General features: G+C 42.7%; 1 long non-coding RNA gene across 2 annotated transcripts in view; it reads left to right on the top strand.

Annotated features, from left to right (window-relative positions):
- LOC127480925 (uncharacterized) overlaps positions 1–19,098 on the top strand; it is a 112,626-nt gene extending 93,528 nt beyond the window's left edge. Inside the window, exon 3 of one of the 2 annotated variants that reach the window (XR_007908045.1) lies at positions 19,005–19,098. This is a non-coding gene — a long non-coding RNA (uncharacterized LOC127480925). Of the gene's footprint in view, positions 1–5,358; positions 5,484–19,004 lie in introns of those variants that run through there. The other variant, XR_007908044.1, reaches the window with a different exon arrangement.
- The last annotated feature ends 3,275 nt before the right edge of the window (positions 19,099–22,373 follow it).

Here is a 22,373-nt window from a genome sequence, read left to right as displayed (position 1 = left end):
CTGGTCCATACTGGTCCATACTGGTCCGTACTGGTTTTTTACTGGTCTATACTGGTCTATACTGGTCTATACTGGTCTACACTGGTCTATACTGGTCTACACTGGTCTATAGTGGTCTATAATGGTCTGACCTTGATGGAGATGCTGAAGTGCCCCCAAGCCCCTTAACTGGTCCTTATCGGTCCCACTGCCCCATTCCCCATTCCAGTGACCCATATTGGTCTATACTGGTCCATACTGGTTTATACTGGTCTATACCGATCTATACTGGTCTATGCTGCTCTGTACTGGTCTGACCTTGATGGAGATGCTGAAGTGCCCCCAACCCCCTTAACTGGTCCTTACTGGTGCCACCGCCCTGCTCCCCATTCCATTGACCCATACTGGGTCGTGGTGGCAAGAACCCCAGCAGGAGCCAGGTGGGGTCTTCCTGCCATTGGATGAGTGCTCTGGGAGGTCAGGGCTGCTCACAGATCCAGATCACAGCAGCACATTTCCAAGAGCACTGTCAAATGGGAAGGGCAAAGCACAATTATTAAGAAGAAATGGAGCTTTTCTCAGTCAGTGTTTCCAGTTTCCTACTCCTGAGGAATCTGGGGTTGAGAAATGGAAAAGAAACTCTCATGGACAAGTCACTGAGACTCCTGAGCTGTAACTTGGAATGCACAAGTGCTTCTGTAAGCAACTTCCTAAAGTGCTTTTGACCTCTGCTCTGCTTTTGACAGAAGCAGCATCACTTCTGCTGGACCCATCTGTTTTTTCTTTATCTACCCTTTTCCACCTGCCTGAGGTTTGTCTCAGGTCAAAGTGAGAGCACAGACATTCGGATGGAGTGCTGACAGGGAAGTCATGAATGGATTTCTGATGCTGAATCTACTGTTTTGAAATCAGAAAATGTGGTGCTGAAGTCATCGTTAGCCTTTGAGAGGGAAACAGGAGAAAAATCGGATAAATTTGTTGCTAAAAATGAGCTGCTTCAAACTGAGGTTGACCACCTTCAAAGTCTTGTTGCGCCAGAGTGCAGAGAGAAAACTGTTGCTAAAAAACCAGACTCCTGGTTTGGTCAGGCAACTTCATAAACCAGTGTCTTACCCTGGCATTGAGACTTGGGAAACCACAGAGAACCCTGATTCTAAGTCTCAGGAGAGAAAGAAACAAGGAGAATTTGAAGTTCAACTGATGTTTCTAGAGTCTCCCAGCTTTCCTCACATTAATGAAAATAGACTGAGTGATCCCTGTGATAATGAACAAAGGGAAGATTATTCTTTACCTCCCTCAATTTCCTTTGTGTCTGATACTGAATCCACTAAAAATCCTTGGACTCAAAAAGAGAACCCGACCCAGAAAACAACTCAATTCATTCTGATTCAAGTGGTTAAAGAGCAGAAGCATTATGGCGATAAACCTGGACAAATTAAAAGCCAACCAGTGAAATCCTATCAATATATCACATACCTTGGGATTCCACTTTGTTCTCATCAACAGTGAATACAATTTCCAATGGATATGGGGACAAAATGTTCGCAGCAAAATGCCAAAGCTGGGATTAAAACCCAGACGAAAAAGAATTAAAATCACTGGAGAAAAAGAAGAAACCAGTCTTCAACCAAGAGCTTCACCCTGTTACTGTTTTGTTGATATTACCTTTTTGCTTTTTATTCTAGTAATCATATTGTATGTTAAAATTTGGATGATTATGAAACAGTCAGCTCAGTGATTACCCCCATCAATACTAGACGATGCCCGCAGTATACACCCGTCCCAGCCCCTCCAGGAGCCCTCAAATCCCATCCTGGTCCCACAGGACACTCCCAACTTCCCCTCAAACACTCCGAGGCCCCCAGATTGTCTCCCAGATCCAGAAAACTCTTGCTGCCTGCCCATGGAGTGCCCAGTGTGGCCCACCAACAGCACCACAAAGCCAAAGCTTCCAGGCTTTCTTTCCTGGGAATTAGGGCTGTTGTTTCCTGTTTTCAGCCATGCCTCCCAACTGATAGCCCAACTCCCAAACTGCTAGCATGCCTGTTGATACAGAATTGTTAAAATAAACCTTGCCAGTATATGTTTTCAGACACCGATTATTTAGTGTCATTTCACTTTAATCCACCCCAAGGGAATTATTAATAAAAACCTGAGTTACCCCCTCTCCCCTTTTCCTGGGGGGGGTTGTAACACCAATCAGCACTGACTCCGCCCAGGAGGCATAGCAAAGGAAATTTCCTTTTGGTTTAGGGTTTAGTGTTAGGGTTAGGGTTAGGGTTTAAGGTTAGGGTTAGGGTTAGGGTTTGGTTTAGGGTTAGCAAAAGACAGGGTTACTGTTAGGGTTAGGGTTAGGGTTAGGGTTAGGGTTAGGAAGAATTTATCTCAGGCGCGATCTAACAATCGCGGTTTTAGCCCATTCTGGACACGCAGCGGTGCCCAATAAGCCCCTCTCAGGCTATAAGCCCGATTCATTGCCCACCGCTGTCAGAATCTTTTGCTTTTTCTCTTGGGTCTTTGCTTTTGCTGTTGCTGTTCAGTTGCGTGTCTGGCAGAATACCCACCGCCGTCCAGTATGTACTCTACTTCTATAGAGCACTGTCCCCTAACCCCAACATTAAAAGAGAGACTGGAAGCTATGTGCAAACCCTGTTCCCTAACCCTAGCCCTAACCAAGAGACTGCAAGCTATGCGCAAACCTTTTTCCCTAACCCTAACCTTAAAAGTGAGAATGCAAGCTATGCGCAAACCCTTTTCCCTAACCCTAACCCTAAAAACGAGACTGCAAGTTATGCGCAAACCCTCTTCCCTAACCCTAACCTTAAAAAAGAGACTGCAAACTATGCGCAAACCCTGTTACCTAACCCAACCTTAAAAAAGAGACTGCAAGCTATACGCAAACCCTTTTCTCTGAACCTAACCTTTAAAAAGAGACTGCAAGCTATACGCAAACCCTTTTCTCTGACCCTAATCCTAAAAAAGTGAATGCAAGCTATGTGCAAAACCAGTTCCCTAACCCTAACTTTAAAAAAGAGACTGCAAGCTACTAGGGTTAGGGTTGGGGTTAGGGTAAGGGTTAGGGTTGGGGTTAGGGTTTAGGGTTAGTGGTAGGGTTAGGGTTAGGGTAAGGGTTAGGGTTGGGGTTAGGGTTTAGGGTTAGGGTTAGGGTTAGCGTTAGGGTAAGGGTTAGGGGTTAGGGTTGGGGTTAGGGTTAGGGTTAGTCAGAATCTGTCTCAATGCGCGATCTAACTATCGCGGGTTTACCCCATTCCAGGAACGCAGTGGTGCCCAGTAAACCCCTCTCAGGCTATAAGCCCGATTCAGTGCCCACCGCTGTCACAATCTTTTGCTTTTTCTCTTGGGTCTCTGCTTTTGCTGTTGCTGTTCTGTTGTGTGTCTGGCAGAATACCCACCGCTGTCCGGTATGTACTCTGCTTCTATAGAGCACTGGCCCCGCCCCCTGGGTGGAGTCAAGAGGTGGAGTCTGTGTTGATTGTTCTGCGTCACTGGCTCCGCCTACTGGACGGAGTCAGTGCTGATTGGTGTTACAACCCCCCCCAGGAAAAGGGGAGAGGGGGTAACTCAGGTTTTTATTAATAATTCCCTTGGGGTGGATTAAAGTGAAACGACACTAAATAATCGTTGTCTGAAAACATATACTGGCAAGGTTTATTTTAACAATTCTGTATCAACAGGCATGCTAGCAGTTTGGGTGCTGTCATACCACAATGTGACACAGAGATAACCTTTGGGGGGGGGAAAGAAAATGCATAGGGGAGAGAAAGGCAGGATAAGAGCAAGGGAGAGTAAGAGAAAGAAAAGTTGAGAGTGGACAGATCTATATAGTCACCGCCCGCGGGGTCCAGCGATGCTTCCATGTCTGTCAGTTGAAGTGGTGTCCTTGATCTGCCGGGGGTGAAGGAAGGAAGTCCCCATACTCCACGAAGTTATGAGTTATAGCCATGATTAGTGTCATGGACCATGCCTCGAGCCTCCAACATCTCGAGGGTTGCAGTCTCTCTTCTAAGGTTAGGGAACAGGCTTTGGGCATAGCTTGCAGTTACTGTGTGGACCAATTGTCAGAGACTGAAATGGTTAATGATTTATGCATTCTAGGAGACTTTTCAGGCTTTTGACTTGCATGATACCTCTAATGGGCAGTCGGGCCCCTCCCTCCCTCCAGTGCTGGCAGTGTGAAGCCCTGAAAAGGCAAGAGCTGAGCTTACAGGCTTTTGACTGTTGATATATCTGATGAGGAATCAGGCCCCTCCCTCCCTCTGCTATGAGATGTTAGGGTTAGGGTTAAGGTTAGCAAGGGTTAGGGTTTAGGCTTTAGGGTTTACGGTTTGGGGTTTAAGGTAGAGTTAAACCATCATTTTCGGGGTATGGGCCCGATAGCTTAATTAGCTGACCTTACTAGAAAATAATATAGAGGGAGTATAGAGGATTTTGATTCCTTTAGTGTAAGGTTCGATTCCTACTTTTTTAAAATTAGGAAATGAGAGGATTGGTATACCTCTATGTTTACTTTATCATAGTAACCCTTTTGGATTCAGGCACATTTCCTTGAGTGTCTTAGGTAGGGGGGTAGGCCTGCATAGGAGATAGGAAGGCTGGTATGCCATAGGCATATGTTAGGGGTAAGAAGTTTTTTCAAAGCAAATGTATGAGTTGATCATATCGGAATCGAGGGTAAGAGGTGCGGATTCATAAGAATCCTGCGGAAAGGAGGAGGGTTTTTGTAGCTAAAGTAGGGGGAATGAGTTCTTGAGGGAGATTAAGTGAGCTGGGGTTTAGGAATAGAATGGTTGTGAGTGCATTTATTAGTATAATATTAGCATATTCGGCAAGAAAAAACAAGGCGAATGGCCCTGCAGCATATTCTATGTTGAACCCTGAGACTAGTTCAGATTCTCCTTCTGTCAGGTCAAATGGAGCGCGGTTTGTTTCAGCAAGAGTGGAAATATCATATTATTGCTAAGGGCCAGGAGGAGAAAATGAGGTAGAGAGGTTCTTGAGTTGTAGCTAGGGTATTGAGGGTGTAGTTACCACTAAGGATAATTACGGATAGGAGAATAATGGCTAGGGTAACTTCGTAAGAGATAGTTTGTGCGACTGCTCGGAGGGTGCCGATTAAGGCATATTTTGAGTTAGAGGCTCACCCTGATCATAGAATTGAGTAGACTGCCAAGCTAGATAGAGCTAGAAGGAAGAGTATGCCAAGGTTTAGGTCAGTAAGGGGAAAGGGTAGGGGAAGTGGTGTTCAGATTGTAATTGCTAGGAGAAGGGCGAAGATAGGAGTAGATATAAATAAGTAAGGGGATGAAGTTGATGGACGAATTGGTTCTTTAATGAATAGCTTTACTCCATCTGCTATAGGTTGTAAGAGGCCAAATGGTCCTACAATATTAGACCCTTTTCGGGCTTGCATATAACTTAGAATCTTACGTTCAACTAGGGTAAGAAATGCTACGGCGATGAGGATGGAGAGAGCATAGGATATTGATATAATAAAGTAAGTGAGGGTTAAGTGAATTGTCATGTGGTTTGTGTTGGAGCTAGGGAGAGGATTTGAACCTCTGGGTAAAGGGCTTAAGCCTTCTGCATTTGCCAAGCTCTGCCATGCTAGCGGTCCTTTTCTAGGAGGGGGTTATGGTGGAGCTCTTAGTAATTTAGTTGGGTTCATTACTGGGTGCGAAGGCGTGCTTGTGGCATAGGCCTTACTTCTTCGATCCTTTCATACTAGAAGGAGTTGTAACATAGATAGAAACCGACCTGGATTACTCCGGTCTGAACTCAGATCACGTAGGACTGTTAATCGTTGAACAAACGAACCCTTGATAGCGGTTGCACCACTAGGATGTCCTGATCCAACATCGAGGTCGTAAACCTCCTTGTCGATGTGGGCTCTTGAAGGAGATTGCGCTGTTATCCCTGGGGTAGCTAGGTTCATTAATCAAGTATATTGGGTCTGGTTACTATTAGCACGTTGATGGGTAGTTCTTGGTTAAGATAGATTGTCTGATATTTGGAGGTTAAGTTTGTCTCCAAGATCGCCCCAACCAAAAAATGCACACCAGCAAAATCCCGGGGGAGTAGGCCCTGTGGGTGAGTATTGTTTATGGGAGTGGTAGCAGATTTTAAAGTTCCACAGGGTCTTCTTGTCTTATGGGGTTATTCCTGCTTTTGCACGGGAAGATCAGTTTCACTGATTATCTGTAGGAGACAGCTAAGACCTCGTTAAGCCATTCATACAAGTCCCGATTTATGGGACAATTGATTCCGTTACCTTTGCACGGTTAGGATACCGCGGCTGTTGAACGAATTGTCACTGGGCAGGCTTCACCTTTAATACTTGGTTTGCTAAAGGCTATGTTTTTGGTAAACAGTCGGGCCTTGGATTTGCCTAGTTCCTTTTACAGATTTTAATCATCTTTGGGGGAGCTCCATAGGTGGGTTAACAGAGTTTTGGGTATAAGGTCTTGTTAAGGTTAAAAAATATCCTGTGGATTGTTAATAATGTTGTAATGTAAGCTTGTGCCATAGAGGGGATCCCTAGTTATTTATTTTAGCATAAATTCTCTTATTTAATATAAGTTGGCCTATTGGGGAAGAGGGAGTCATGAGGAAGTTTAGATTTTTTTAGGTGAGGAGCTTTGACGCATTCTTTAATGGTGGTTGCTTGAAGGCCCACAGTTAAGCTGTAATTAAATTTATCCGCTAGGGGAGAGTGTATTCTTTTTTAAAGGAGCTGTACCTCCTTTAAATAGCCCTTAATTCGCTTCATGTGGGTTGAGTGTAGTCCTGGGAGGTGAATTAAGAGGGAACTAAGATTCATTTCATAGGCAACCAGCTATCACCCAGCTCGATTGGCTTTTCACCACTACTAACGAGTCTTCCCACTCTTTTGCAACAGAGACAGGTTTGCTCAGTAGATAGCTGCTCGTAAGTAGTTCGCTTGGGTTTCGGGGAAGCAAGCTTAAATTGGTGTTTTGCTTGGGTAGTTCTCGCTAAATCATGATGCAAAAGGTACAAGGGTTGGTCTTTGCTATTTATTGCTTGGTTTGTCATTACTATTTCATTCTCCCCTTACGGTACATGATCTCTATTGTGTCTTGAGTTTACCTTTCTATCGCCTAGACTAGGTTGAGTGAGAGAATGTTTTGATTTAATGGGTAGTATTAACTTAGTTTCTATGTAATCTGGTAGAAGAGCTAGAGTTAGGCTTCAAGGTGATCTGATATGGAACAGATATCTTTCAGGTGTAAGCTGAATGCTTTAGTTATAGCGATGTCTTGGTAGACTAAGTGCACCTTCTGGTACACTTACCTTGTTACGACTTGCCTCATCTCTAGCTTAGGGGTTTATTATAAATAAAATTAATCCTAGCTTGTGAGGAGGGTGACGGGCGGTATGTACGTGCTTCAGAACCAGTTTAAAGGAGGCATTATTATCCTGCTTTACTGCTAAATCCGCCTTTTAGGAGTGATTTCACACTCCTTGTCGTGAGGTATTCTATGCTAGAAAATGTAGCCCATTTCTACCATCTCATGAGCTATACCTTGACCTGTCTTATTAGTGGGATGTTGCTGTTATGCTCACTGTTAAACCCTCAGTTTAGGGGTGGGCTGACGAGGGCGGTATATAGGCTGATTTGGCAAGGGATGGTTGGGTGTATCGTGGGTTCTCGGTTATAGAACAGGCTCCTCTAGGTGGGTTTGGAGCACCGCCAAGTCCTTAGAGTTTTAAGCGTTTGTGCTCGTAGTTCTCAGGCGGATGCTTAAGTGGTGAAAGCATCGGGATTTAGGGCCAGGCATAGTGGGGTATCTAATCCCAGTTTGTGTCCTGGCTTTCGTGGAGTTTTGTTGATCATGAAGCTAAGATCATTTCTATGGGAGTATTGGATGCATCTTGTGCTTATAACAGCTTGGTTACATTTCAGTCTTAGTTGAAGTGATAATGAAAAACCACTCTTTACGCCGTATAAAGTTAATTTGGGTTTCTTGTATGACCGCGGTGGCTGGCACAAGATTTACCAACCCTGGTAAGTTGCTTTAACTAAGTCAAGTTTACACTTATTGCTTAATATTGATTACTGCTGAAAACCCGTGGGGGTGTGGCTAGGCAAGGCGTTTTGGGCTACAATTGGAGTGGTGTGCCTGATGCCTGCTCCTGCTGTCTTTTTAAGGTTCTGAGGGCATTTTCACTGGGATGCAGATACTTGCATGTATATATTTGGCAAGAACTAACTGTAAGGTTAGGACTAAGTCTTTTTTGTCCTTGGGTATGTGTAATAGCCGTCTTAACATCTTCAGTGTTATGCTTTATTGTAAGCTACAAGGACTAAGGCTGTTATAGGCATAGTGATTATTATTGGGGCTTGTTTTAGTTGTAGTAATAGTTGCTATTGATTTAGGATTTGTTTAGTGGTTGGAGAAGTAGTTCTAGTGGATAACAAAAATGTGTTGTTGAGAAGTTAGAAGAGTAGAAAGGGGCAGGATTGTAGTGTTGTGGGCGGGTTTGTTAAGGTTTTATGTTCTTGTAGTTGAAATTACAACGATGGTTTTTCAGGCCAAAGGTCTTGGATAGAGGCCAAGCAGGAATTGTTAGGACGTACTTTATACTATTTTTAAGTGTTAGTTTTATTTTGGGAGGACTAGCAGTTGCTTCCAATCCTTCTCCATACTATGCAGTAGTGGGGTTAGTGTTGGCGTCTATTGTAGGGTGTGGATGGTTAATGAGTTTGGGGGTGTCTTTTGTATCACTAGTGTTATTTCTGGTATATTTAGGTGGGATGTTAGTGGGTTTTGTGTATTCGGTTTCATTGGCAGCAGATCCATTTCCTGAGACCTGAGGGGACTGGCAGGTTGTTGGGTATGGTGCTGGGTTAGTTTTAGTGTTGGGGGGTGGGGTGTTTTCTATAGGGCTATCTGAGTTAGAGTGGTTAGGGATAAACACGGTGGATAGTGGGGGTGTTTTATCTATCCGGTTGGATTTTGAGGTAGCGGCTATGTTTTATTCTTGGGGGGTGGGACAATTTTTAATTGCGGGCTGGGGTCTGTTGCTGACGTTGTTTGTTGTGCTAGAACTTGTATGAGGGTTGTCTCGTGGGGCAATTCGGGTGGTTTAAGGTGGTGTGGTTCAGAGAATAGTTCAATGAAAATGCCAGCTTTGGGAGTTGGTGATAAAGGTTTGATTCCTTTTTTTCTGAAGGGTTGGAAAAAAGTTTGGGACCAACTGTTAAAGGTGTATGTGGGTGGAATATTAGTTAGAGTAGTGGGGGCGATTACTTGGGGAGGTAAGAGGGTGAAAGGAAATGATGGGGTAGATTAAAGTGTAAACAAACAAATGAACAAATGAATGATGAAAGGAAATGATGGGGTAGATTAAAGTGTAAACAAACAAATGAACAAATGAATGATGAAAGGAAATGATGGGGTAGATTAAAGTGTGTTAAAAAAATTTAAAGATTGATGATGCAAATGTCTTAATTGGAAAATTAGGGGAATGGAAAGTTTGTAAAATTTGAAATTTTTGTTAAAAAATTTAAAAACAAAAATTAATGATGAATAGAGGGAAAGTCCCTAGATCATTGCAAAAAATGACAAAATTTTTGTAATTTTTTGTGAAATTGACGACAAAAAATATGTCTGGCGTGCATTAATTAAACTGCAACTTGATGAGAGACGTAATGGAAAAACCAAGCCAACAGCACGTGACAGTGCATCAGTGCAACAGTATGAGACCGAATAACACTTGAAACCATATCATTAATTTTCACGCGAAAGTGAGAAAACCGCTTGCCGACCATAAGGGGTACATGTCAACCATATATGGGAGCCCCCTGGCGGAGCACTCTGAAGGGCTTATTGAGATCTCCCCCCAAAAAAACCCCCAAAAGTTTAGAAGAGAGAAAATGCCGCGATCACGAGGTCCAGGTTGGCCGAGCATCCCCAACCATTAGTAACCGAGCGCAAGTTTAGGAAAATTAAGCAAGTTATGGCCCTGACCGAGGAACCAGAGGCGACAAAGAGCAAGTTATGAGAGTGGGTTATTGGTGGAAAGGGAAAGAATACACCTGAAGCTGGACATGATAAACATTACTAACGCCGGGTTGCTGGTTTCTCGTGAGGAGTACAACTAATAAATAACCCAGCACTTCTTGGTTGGTACAGAGAGCAAGGTTAAGTGGTGAGTGGTCCATGGACCATGGATTCTAGGTTCTGTGACGTTCCTTGTATTGAGAAGGATTTTATGTGAAAATTGGTGGTCTTAGGTTTTAGTTCGGTTAGCGGGATTATTCCTAGAACATGACATGTTCTGTCCTTGTGTGGGAATGTGCCGAGGTCTGTGAATGACAAGTTTTGGGTTGTATGGGAGATAGTATGAAAATTTGGATGGTTTTGCAATAAGAGTATGTCAGATTTTCCTACATGCATGTTATGTCTAATGTGGTGGAGGATGCTATGCAAAGTAATACATACCGTAGGGTATGGGGGGAGGGGAGGGCCCCTCCCCTTGATGTACGTGTTGATTGGAAAGTTGGGGGGTGCTTGGATATTTTTTGGAAAACTCTAAGAAGGGGGCGGCCTTCAGTCTTTGGTTTACAAGACCAACGTTTTTTATAAACTATTAGAGTGGTTAGAGGTTGAGTATCTTATTTTCTAGGAGACTAGTAATGGGGAATAAGATGAGAATGATTGTGAAGTAGGTAGTTGAGGCGAGTTGTCCGATGATAATAAGTGGATGTTCGACTGGTTGGCTACCGATTCATGTAAGGATTAAAAGATTTGTTACTAGGATTCAGAATAGAAGTTGGAAGAGAGGTCGGAAGGTTATAGTTCGTTGCTTTGACATGTGGAGGAATGGGGCTAGAAATAGAATTAAGACGGAGGCGGCTAGGGCTAGGACTCCTCCTAATTTGTTGGGGATTGATCGTAGGATGGCATATGCAAATAGGAAGTACCACTCAGGTTTAATGTGGGGAGGTGTTACTAATGGGTTTGCAGGTGTAAAATTTTCTGGATCTCCTAAGAGGTTGGGTGAGAATATGGCAAGTGTTATTAGAGGAATGAGGAGGAACAAAAGGCCTAGAATATCTTTTATTGAGAAATAGGGGTGAAATGGGATTTTGTCGCAGTCTGAATAAATACCTAGGGGGTTGTTTGAGCCTGTTTCATGTAAGAAAGTTAAGTGGATGAGGGTGAGACCTGCAATTAAGAATGGGAGGAGGAAGTGGAGGGCAAAGAACCGGGTAAGTGTAGGGTTGTCAACTGAGAATCCTCCTCAAGCTCATTCTACAAGTGTTTGGCCAATGTAAGGAATTGCTGAGAATAGGTTAGTAATTACTGTAGCGCCTCAGAATGATATTTGGCCTCATGGGAGGACATATCCTACGAAGGCAGTTGCTATTAGAGTTAAGAGGAGAATAACTCCTGTGTTTCAGGTTTCTTTATATAGGTAGGAACCATAGTAGAATCCTCGTCCAATGTGTAGGTAAATGCATATGAAGAAGAAGGAGGCGCCGTTTGCATGGAGGTTTCGGATTAGTCAGCCGAATTGAACATTTCGGCATGTATGTGCGACGGACATGAATGCCAGGGTGATATCCGCTGTATAATGTATTGCTAGTAGGAGGCCAGTGGTGATTTGGATTGTTAGACAGATGCCAAGAAGAGATCCAAAGTTTCATCAGGCGGAAATGTTTGGTGGTGTTGGGAGGTCAATTAAAGAATTGTTGATTATTTTTAGAAGGGGGTGATGTTTTCGTAAGTTAGGGGTCATTAATTCTTAGTTCTGTGTAAATAAGATTATAATTAAGATAGATAGAGCGAAGGATCCTAGATAGGTTTTGATTAGTCCGGAGTGTAGAGTAGTTGAGATTTTGGATACTTTGAGTTGAAGGGTCGCTAGTCCTTCTGGGCCTATTTTTTTATATCAGGATAGGTCGATTAAATGGGATGCAATGTTCTGGCCGTTGTTTAGGAGTTTAGTAGAGCTGAGGCGGTGTATAAGGGGGTTAAAATATCCTAGAGTGCTGGAGAAGTTTATAGTGATATTTTGTTTGGGGGCAGAGAAGGTATGTGTGAGTTTTGATAGTTCTAATGCCAGAATGATGCCTAATGTTGTAATAATGATAGCAGTGGTTTTTGTGACCAGTGGTATGGTTATAGGAGGGGTTTTTGTAGGGGAGATATAAGAGGTAATTAATAGACCAGCTATAATACTTCCAAGAGCGAGACGAGTAATTGGGTTTGTGACTGCTGGGTTGTTTTCATTGATGGGAGTAACGGAGGGAATCCGGGTGTAGTCAGTTTGTACTAGTAGGGCTATACGTAGGCTGTAAGTTGCAGTAAAAGCTGTAGCTACGAGGGTTAGGAGGAGTGCTCAGGTGTTTAGATAGGAGGTGTTAAGACTTTGGATAATGAGATCTTTTGAGTAAAACCCTGCTAAAAATGGTGTTCCTATGAGAGCTAAATTTCCGATTGTCAGGCATGAGGTAGTTGTAGGGAGTAGTTTCTGTAATCCTATTTTTCGAATGTCTTGTTCACCGTTAAGGCTGTGAATGATAGACCCAGAGCAAAGGAAGAGTATGGCTTTAAAGAATGCATGCGTAGAGATGTGTAGGAAGGCTAGTTGAGGTAGATTTAGGCCAATAGTGACTATTATTAGTCCTAGTTGGCTGGATGTAGAGAAAGCAATAATTTTTTTGATGTCGTTTTGGGTAAGAGCGCATGTAGCGGCAAATAGGGTGGATAGGGCACCTATACAAAGGCACATAGTTAGGGCAATTTGGTTGTTACATAATATGTGGTGAGTGCGAATAAGTAGAAAGATTCCGGCAACTACTATTGTGCTGGAATGGAGTAGGGCAGATACAGGGGTTGGCCCTTCTATAGCTGCTGGGAGTCATGGATGCAGGCCAAATTGGGCGGATTTACCTGTGGCGGTTAGGATGAACCCTAAGAGAGGGAGAAGGGATATTTGGTTTGGGGAGGATTGCTGTTGAATTTCTCAAGTGTTTATTGAGGATGCTAGTCATGCTATGCAGAGGATTAGTCCAATATCCCCAATACGGTTGTAAAGTACGGCTTGAAGTGCAGCGGTGTTGGCTTCTGCTTGACCGTGTCACCATCCAATCAGGAGGAAGGATAGAATTCCGACTCCCTCTCAGCCGATAAATAAGAGGAATATGTTATTAGTGATGATTAAGATGAGTATTGCAATGAGAAAGATTAGAAGGTAAAGAGAGAATTTTGTGGTGTGGGGTTCTGAGGCTAGATATCATGTTGTAAATTGAAGAATAGATCATGTTACGAATAGTGCAATAGGAAAAAACGTTAAGGAGTATTGGTCTATTTTAAGGCTAAAAGGGATTTTGAAGTTCGCAATAAATTTTCATTCTCAATAGAAAGTGGTATTTTCCATATTTAAGTAGATGGAGAGGATTATGGGAATTAAGCTAACTATGAAGGAAGTTTTAACAGTGTGTATGATGGTTGTTGGAGAGTTTAGATAGTTTTTGGATAGGAGGGGGAGTAGGATGGGTATAGAGAGGGTAGCCAGGGTCAAGAATATGGAGGTGTTGAGGATTAATGGGAAGTCCATTACTTTTACTTGGACTTGCACCAAGATGAATGGCTCCTAAGACCAGTGGATTGCTATTATCCTTTAAAAGTAAGGGGGCTGAGGTCTTAGGCTCAGATGCAAGAGTTAGCAGTTCTTGTTGGTTAAACCTCCCCTCGGCAGGCAAGAAGAGTTTAACTTCTATTTTTAGGATCACAGTCTAATGTTTGGTTTAAAACTATGCTTGCATGTGGGAATTCCTGAGATTAGCTCTGGTTTTAGGATGAGGAGGAGGGAGGGTAGGATATGAAGTGTTATAAGGAGATGTTCTCGTGTATTTGAATTTTGGGTGGTTGTAATATAGGTTGGAGTTGGACCTCGTTGGGTTATAAGGAGTATGTAGAGGGTATAGGCTGCAGTTAGTAGAGTTGCAGCTCCGGTTAGGATAATGGTGAAGGTAGATCAGTTGAAGAGTGCAATTATGATAGTTAATTCAGCTATCAGGTTAGTGGTAGGAGGAAGGGCTATGTTTGTTAGGTTGGCTAGGAGCCATCAGATTCCTGTTAGAGGTAAAAGGGGTTGTAGGCCTCGTGTTAGAAGGAGAGTACGACTATGTATGCGTTCATAGTTTGTATTAGCTAGGCAAAATAGTATGGAAGAGGTGAGTCCATGTGAAATCATTAGGATTATGGCCCCTGAAAAGGATCAGTGGGTTTGGATTATTGTTGCGGCAATGACTAGACCTATGTGGCTTACTGAGGAGTAGGCGATTAATGACTTAAGGTCGATTTGGCGTAGGCAGATGGAGCTTGTCATTAGTGCCCCTCATAAGGCTAGGGTTAAAAATGGGTAGTAGAGGTAGTCTAATAGGGAGTTTGTAATTATTGAGGTACGCATAATGCCGTATCCCCCAAGTTTGAGGAGGAGCGAAGCTAGGAGTATGGATCCTGCGATTGGTGCCTCTACGTGGGCTTTTGGGAGTCATAGGTGTAGTCCGTAAAGGGGAGCTTTCGCTATGAAAGCGAGCAATAGGGCTAGACTTGATATGAGGCCTGTTCAGGAGTTTGTAAGAGATGAGCGTGAAAGTTTTATTATAGTGATGTGTATAGTTCCTGTTTGAGTGTGAAGATAGAGGATCACTACTAATAGGGGAAGAGAACTAATTAGTGTCTAAAATAAGAGGTAGATTCCAGCACTTAAACGTTCTGGTTGGCTACCCCATCGTGTGATTAGAATTAGGGTAGGGATTAGGGTAGCTTCAGTTCTAAGGCTGAGAAGGCCAAGATAATGAATGGTTGGGTGAGGATTATGGTTATGGTAAAAATATATTTTAGTGTAGGAGGTTCTTGTTGAAGGTGATTTTGGCTTGCCAGGATTATAAGAGGTAGAAGTCAACAAGATAGAACTAATAAGGGGGATGAAATTTGATCAGTTCCAAGTCATGGTGATAGGTTTTTGCTAGGGTAATAGGTTGAAGGAAGTCATTGTAAGCTAGCGGTTGCAATTAAGAGGCTGTGCGAGGTGACATTGAGTCATAGGAATTTTGGAGGAGATAGGAGGGTTATGGGGAGTAATATGATTGTAGGGAGAATAATTTTTAACATTGTAGAAGGTTTAGATTGTGTAAATGATCCGATCCGTGAGTTCGGGTGGAAGCTACTAGGACTGCTAGACCGGCGCCTGCTTCACAGGCTGAGAATGCTAACATAAGAATGGGCATTAAGGTGGGGGATGTTGTTTGGGTTTGAATAGGTCATATGGAGAGGGCAATGTATATTGATAGTATTATACTTTCTAAGCATAGCAGGGCAGAAATTAGGTGTATTCAGTGAAAGGCTAGTCCTAGACTACTTAGGGTGAAGGCAGAGTAGAAGCTTAAATGCAGAAAGGTCATTGAGAAAGTCACAGGGTAGGACTGTGGTTTGTTGAGCTGAAATCGACTGTCTTTGCTAGAACAATACCTGTTAGTCCATCAATGGTGAAGAGGAAAATAAAGCCTAGGGCTCATAGTATGGGCGGGTCTCATTTGATTGTTCCACCGTGTAGGGTTGCTAGTCAGCTGAAGACTTTAATGCCAGTGGGGATTGCAATAATTATGGTGGCGGATGTGAAGTAAGCTCGGGTATCTACGTCCATTCCAACTGTAAATATGTGGTGAGCTCATACGATAAAGCCCAAGAAAGCAATGGATAATATGGCTCAGACCATGCCTATGTAGCCAAAGGGTTCTTTTTTACCGGCGTAGTAGGCTACAACATGGGAAATAATTCCGAATCCTGGTAGGATAAGGATGTAGACTTCTGGATGGCCAAAAAATCAGAATAAGTGTTGATATAAAATTGGGTCTCCGCCTCCTGCGGGGTCAAAGAATGTAGTGTTTAGGTTTCGATCTGTTAGAAGCATTGTAATGCCAGCAGCGAGGACTGGTAGGGAGAGGAGAAGTAGAACTGCAGTAATGAGGACGGATCAAGCGAATAGAGGGGTTTGGTATTGTGAGAGAGCAGGTGGTTTTATATTGATTGCTGTGGTGATAAAGTTGATTGCCCCAAGGATGGATGAGACACCTGCCAGGTGAAGGGAGAAGATGGCAAGGTCTACTGATGCACCGGCATGGGCTAGATTTCCGGCTAGGGGTGAGTATACTGTTCATCCTGTTCTGGCCCCGGCTTCTACTGTAGAAGATGCTAGGAGAAGTAGGAAGGATGGAGGAAGTAGTCAGAAGCTCATGCTATTTATTCGTGGAAATGCTATGTCGGGGGCACCAATTATTAATGGTACTAATCAGTTACCAAACCCTCCGATTATAATAGGCATTACTATAAAGAAAATTATAACGAAGGCCTGTGCGGTGACGATTACATTGTAAATTTGGTCATCGCCTAAAAGGGGGCCTGGCTGTCCTAGTTCTGCTCGAATGAGGAGACTAAGGGCTGTGCTGATTATACCAGCTCATGCGCCAAAAATAAGGTAAAGTGTGCCGATATCTTTGTGGTTAGTGGAAAATAGTCAACGGTTGATGAAAGTCATAGGTAAGATGGCTGAGTGTAGAAGCGTTAGGCTGTAGTCCTTTTTACAGAGGTTTGATTCCTCTTCTTATCGATTCTGTAGTGAAGTTCCTGTTGAGTTGCAAGCTCATTGATGTGCATTAAACATGCGCTGGGATCTAGTAGACAGAAGCCTGTTGGTTGGGGCATTTAGCTGTTAACTAAAATTTTATGGGATCAAAGCCCATCTGTCTAGGGGGAGGTTCTAGCTTAATTAAAGCATCTGAGTTGCATTCAGGAGATGCAGGTTAGTATCCTGTGTACCTTAACAGAAACTAAGAGGGATTAGCCCTTGTTTAAGGCTTTGAAGGCCTTCGGTTTAAATAACCTAAGTTTCTAAGGGATTGCGAGTACTATGGGAGATAGTGGTAGGAGTATAATTGATAAGGAGGTAAAGGTTGTGGTTAGGGTGTTAGTTGGTTTGTTAGTTTGTCATTGTTTTATGTAGTTAGTGAAGTTTGGGGGTAGTGTGATGGTTGCACAGTAGGCCAGTCGTAGGTAGAAGAAAAGTCCAAGTAAAGAGAGTAGGGTAATAGCTGTGGCTACTACTGTTAGTTCTTGTTTTGTGAGCTCTTGAATAATTAACCATTTGGGTAGGAATCCCGTTAGGGGAGGAAGACCTGCAAGGGAGAGGAGAGTGAGCAGAAGGATTGTGGTTAGTGATGGAATTTTGGTTCATGTGGATATAACAGTGGATAGTTTTAGGGTATTGGTTGTGTTAAGGATGAAGAAGATGGCGGAAGTTGTTACAGTATACAGATAGAACGTAATTAAAGTCAGATTGGGGTTGTAGTTGAGAATAATAGCTATTCATCCTAGGTGTGCGATAGATGAGAAAGCTAAAATTTTGCGAGTTTGGGTTTGGTTAAGTCCTATTCAGCCACCTAGGGCTGCGGAAGCAATAGCTATCGAAGACAGGAGAGTTGGGTTGAGTGAGGGGGATGTTAGGTAGAATAGTGTGGTTGGTGGAAATTTTATGACTGTGGCTAGTAGGAGGCATGTTGTTATAGTTGAGCCTTGAAGAACTTCTGGAAATCAGAAATGAAATGGGACTAAGCCTAGTTTAATTGAAATTGCAATAGTTAGTAGTATACATGATATGGGGTGGGTTAGTTGGGTGATGTCCCATTGGCCAGAGAATCATGCATTGGTCATGCTGGAGAATAAAAGTAGCATAGATGTGGCTGCTTGAGTTAGAAAGTATTTAGTAGAGGCTTCAATGGCTTGTGGATGGTGGTTTTTAGAGATTAATGGAAGAATAGCTAAAGTGTTAATTTCTAAGCCGACTCATGCTATTATTCAGTGGTTACTCGAAATTGTGATTGAGGTTCCTAGGAGTAAGCTTATTGTGGAGATTAGTTTAGCTTGGGGATTCATTAGTAAGGGAAGGAGTTAAACCATCATTTTCGGGGTATGGGCCCGATAGCTTAATTAGCTGACCTTACTAGAAAATAATATAGAGGGAGTATAGAGGATTTTGATTCCTTTAGTGTAGGTTCGATTCCTACTTTTCTAAAATTAGGAAATTAGAGGATTGGTATACCTCTATGTTTACTTTATCATTGTAACCCTTTTGGATTCAGGTACATTTCCTTGAGTGTCTTAGGTAGGGGGGTAGGCCTGCATAGGAGATAGGAAGGCTGGTATGCCATAGGCATAAGGTTAATGTTAGGGGTAAGAAGTTTTTTCAAAGCAAATGTATGAGTTGATCATAACAGAATCGAGGGTAAGAGGCGCGGATTCATAAGAATCCTGCGGAAAGGAGGAAGGTTTTTGTAGCTAAAGTAGGGGGAATGAGTTCTTGAGGGAGATTAAGTGAGCTGGGGTTTAGGAATAGAATGGTTGTGAGTGCATTTATTAGTATAATATTAGCATATTCGGCAAGAAAAAACAAGGCGAATGGCCCTGCAGCATATTCTACGTTGAACCCTGAGACTAGTTCATATTCTCCTTCTGTCAGGTCAAATGGAGCGCGGTTTGTTTCAGCAAGAGTGGAGATATATCATATTATTGCTAAGGGTCAGGAGGAGAAAATGAGGTAGAGAGGTTCTTGAGTTGTAGCTAGGGTATTGAGGGTGTAGTTAACACTAAGGATAATTAGGGATAGGAGAATAATGGCTAGGGTAACTTCGTAAGAGATAGTTTGTGCGACTGCTCGGAGGGCGCCAATTAAGGCATATTTTGAGTTAGAGGCTCACCCTGATCATAGAATTGAGTAGACTGCCAAGCTAGATAGAGCTAGAAGGAAGAGTATGCCAAGGTTTAGGTCAGTAAGGGGAAAGGGTAGGAGAAGTGGTGTTCAGATTGTAATTGCTAGGAGAAGGGCGAAGATAGGAGTAGATATAAATAAGTAAGGGGATGAAGTTGATGGACGAATTGGTTCTTTAATGAATAGCTTTACTCCATCTGCTATAGGTTGTAAGAGGCCAAATGGTCCTACAATATTAGACCCTTTTCGGGCTTGCATATAACTTAGAATCTTACGTTCAACTAGGGTAAGAAATGCTACGGTGATGAGGATGGAGAGAGCATAGGATATTGATATAATAAAGTAAGTGAGGGTTAAGTGAATTGTCATGTGGTTTGCGTTGGAGCTAGGGAGAGGATTTGAACCTTTGGGTAAAGGGTTTAAGCCTTCTGCATTTGCCAAGCTCTACCACGCTAGCGGTCCTTTTCTAGGAGGGGGTTATGGTGGAGCTCTTAGTAATTTAGTTGGGTTCATTACTGGGTGCGAAGGCGTGCTTGTGGCATAGGCCTTACTTCTTCGATCCTTTCATACTAGAAGGAGTTGTAACACAGATAGAAACCGACCTGGATTACTCCGGTCTGAACTCAGATCACGTAGGACTGTTAATCGTTGAACAAACGAACCCTTGGTAGCGGTTGCACCACTAGGATGTCCTGATCCAACATTGAGGTCGTAAACCTCCTTGTCGATGTGGGCTCTTGAAGGAGATTGCGCTGTTATCCCTGTGTTGCCCGTAATCCAAAAGAAACACAAACCAACAGAGTGACGGTTTATGCGGTGCTTTATTCGGGGCCCCGGGAACCTGCGGGCTAACACCCCAAGTCAGGATTCCACCGACCCTCATTTTCAGTTCAGCTTTTATACACAAACAAGTTTAAGTGCAGTTTCCACGGCAAAACAGTTACAGTTTCCACAGTAAACCAGGTGCAGTTACAAACAAGCTCATACTTCATACTGGTAACGATTAATAATCATCTATTCTAATCATAAATCTTACTTAAGCTGTCTTACCCCTAGAAACTGATTAACAGACCCTTACCACATCCCAGGTAACAAATCATTATATACATGCTTGACTTAATCCTTTGGTTATTGTTGCCATCTCTTCAGTACATTCCACACTCACAAACAAGGTTGCTAGCTTACTACTTTGAAGCATTGCTTTCTAGGCCTACTCTTCTACTAAGCCTTAGCCATTCTACTACTAATTTAAATTGTTTTGCAACACCTTGTAAGGGGGGTACTTTTGAATTAGATGATCAATGGAGCATAGAGGTGTGAGAACGGAATCATATTAGGATGTGAAACCAGCTAGAGTATGGTACAATGTAACTTCATGGCACAAGCTAATTGTAAGGTCCATTGTGCTTTTTAGCAAGTCAACCTGATATCCCCTATTATCAGAGCTGAGTTCTTCCTTGGTTTTGCTCCATATTGCAAGATAGATACATCTACCCTTGAAACACAATGGTAGAGGTCATACACAGGGGTGAGAAAGATGATGATGGGAGGAAGATTATGTGGGCAGGGGTCGCTCGCCCCTTGCCCTACAAGTAGGGCATGCGCAGACTGTTGCCATTAGGTAATGATCAGGCGGTGTTTGGCTGCCACTCAGGCATCACCTTATACTACGTACTGGCCCTACGTAGTGTAATGTGGAACTGATAAAAATGGGGTGTCAGAGCTGCTGAGTTGAACGATACTCATCCCACCACCGAGACAGTGCTGCTCTGCGGGGACGCCCGCTAAGCATGGGTACCGACCAGCTGATGCAGATCCTGACAGCCCTGGCCTGTCTGTGTGGGTAAGCACAGTTTATTGATAGGAAGCAACTGAGAGAACAAACTTTTTAATATCCTTTTTGTGTTCCTTTAATTCCCCTTTTATGTTTATAGTATTTTTTCCTTTAGTTTCCCTTTTTACTAACCAATATCGTGTTATCCATAATATTGTGTTAAGATCCTTTTTTGGTATCCCTTTTTCACTAGTAAATACTGTATTTAATGCTGTTCGTAGTATTTGTTTTAATGACACCCGATAAGATAGTAATTTTGTATCCTTTTTTTTTTTCTTTTTAGTTTTTAATTCCTCTTGCTAAGTTTATTACTATTCTTATTATTCTCACTGTAATAAAAGATATTTTGTGTGCTTGAGTATTTTTGCCACTTGTCTTTATTCCGGACATGTATCCGAACGTACTGCTACACACCTGGGGTAGCTGGGTTCATTAATCAATTATATTGGGTCTGGTTACTATTAGCACGTTGATGGGTAGTTCTTGGTTAAGATGGATTGTCTGATATTTGGAGGTTAAGTTTGTCTCCAAGGTCACCCCAACCAAAAAATGCACACCAGCAAAATCCCGGGGGAGTAGGCCCTGTGGGTGAGTATTGTTTATGGGAGTGGTAGCAGATTTTAAAGTTCCACAGGGTCTTCTTGTCTTATGGGGTTATTCCTGCTTTTGCACGGGAAGATCAATTTCACTGATTATCTGTAGGAGACAGCTAAGACCTCGTTAAGCCATTCATACAAGTCCCGATTTATGGGACAATTGATTGCGCTACCTTTGCACGGTTAGGATACCGCAGCCGTTGAATGAATTGTCACTGGGCAGGCTTCACCTTTAATACTTGGTTTGCTAAAGGCTATGTTTTTGGTAAACAGTCGGGCCTTGGATTTGCCTAGTTCCTTTTACAGATTTTAATCGTCTTTGGAGGCGCTCCATAGGTGGGTTAACAGAGTTTTGGGTATAAGGTCTTGTTAAGGTTAAAAAAAATCCTGTGGATTGTTAATAATGTTGTAATGTAAGCTTGTGCCATAGAGGGGATCCCTAGTTATTTATTTTAGCATAAATTCTCTTATTTAATATAAGTTGGCCTATTGGGGAAGAGGGAGTCATGAGGAAGTTTAGATTTTTTTAGGTGAGGAGCTTTGACGCATTCTTTAATGGTGGCTGCTTGAAGGCCCACAATTAAGCTGTAATTAAATTTATCCACTAGGGGAGAGTGTATTCTTTTTTAAAGGAACTGTACTTCCTTTAAATAGCCCTTAATTCGCTTCATGTGGGTTGAGTGTAGTCCTGGGAGGTGAATTAAGAGGGAACTAAGATTCATTTCATAGGCAACCAGCTATCACCCAGCTCGATTGGCTTTTCACCACTACTAATGAGTCTTCCCACTCTTTTGCAACAGAGACAGGTTTGCCCAGTAGATAGCTGCTCGTAAGTAGCTCGCTTGGGTTTCAGGGAAGTAAGCTTAAATTGGTGTTTTGCTTGGGTAGTTCTCGCTAAATCATGATGCAAAAGGTACAAGGGTTGGTCTTTGCTATTTATTGCTTGGTTTGTCATTACTATTTCATTCTTCCCTTACGGTACATGATCTCTATTGCGTCTTGAGTTTACCTTTCTATCGCCTAGACTAGGTTGAGTGAGAGAATGTTTTGATTTAATGGGTAGTATTAACTTAGTTTCTATGTAATCTGGTAGAAGAGCTAGAGTTAGGCTTCAAGGTGATCTGATATGGAACAGATATCTTTCA

The sequence above is a fragment of the Manacus candei genome, unplaced genomic scaffold, assembly GCF_025592945.1.
Source record: "Manacus candei isolate 608988 ecotype Guabito, Panama unplaced genomic scaffold, ASM2559294v1 h1tg000076l, whole genome shotgun sequence".
NCBI classification, from domain to species: domain Eukaryota; kingdom Metazoa; phylum Chordata; class Aves; order Passeriformes; family Pipridae; genus Manacus; species Manacus candei.
Note: the sequence above shows the minus strand (reverse complement) of the source record. Positions and strands in the feature narration are given on the sequence as shown.